The following is a 484-nucleotide window of genomic DNA, read 5'->3' on the forward strand; positions in this document are numbered from 1 at the left end:
TAATGGATACTGTTGAATTCCTGCACAGAAACTATGGCTAAAGGCTTATTTCCAATTAATGCCAACGTTAATACTTTATGGGAAAATAACTTGCAGATGATGGTTGGAGTTTAGCTACTGTAGATTAGCTATTGCTGCTTTACATAACTGCGATTTTATAATCTCAGATATTGTTTTTTGGTTTACAAGACCACCAACTTACTAGGGAAATATAAATCGCTTTCCTTCCCATACTGTTACTGCGTCCCTATATACGTCATATACGTTTTACTTGTTGATAATCGTTTTAGTTACCTAAACGTTAGAAACTTTAGGTAACAAGTTTTGCATTTGTATTGCATCTATGGATGCTGTCCTTAATGGATACTGTTGAATTCCTGCACAGAAATTATGGCTAAAGGTTTATTTCCAATTAATGCCAACGTTAATACTTTATGGAAAAATAACTTGCAGATGATGGTTGGAGATTAGCTACTGTAGATTA

The sequence above is a fragment of the Halyomorpha halys genome, unplaced genomic scaffold, assembly GCF_000696795.3.
Source record: "Halyomorpha halys isolate HHAL.00 unplaced genomic scaffold, Hhal_1.1 Scaffold481.1, whole genome shotgun sequence".
In the NCBI taxonomy this organism is placed as follows: domain Eukaryota; kingdom Metazoa; phylum Arthropoda; class Insecta; order Hemiptera; family Pentatomidae; genus Halyomorpha; species Halyomorpha halys.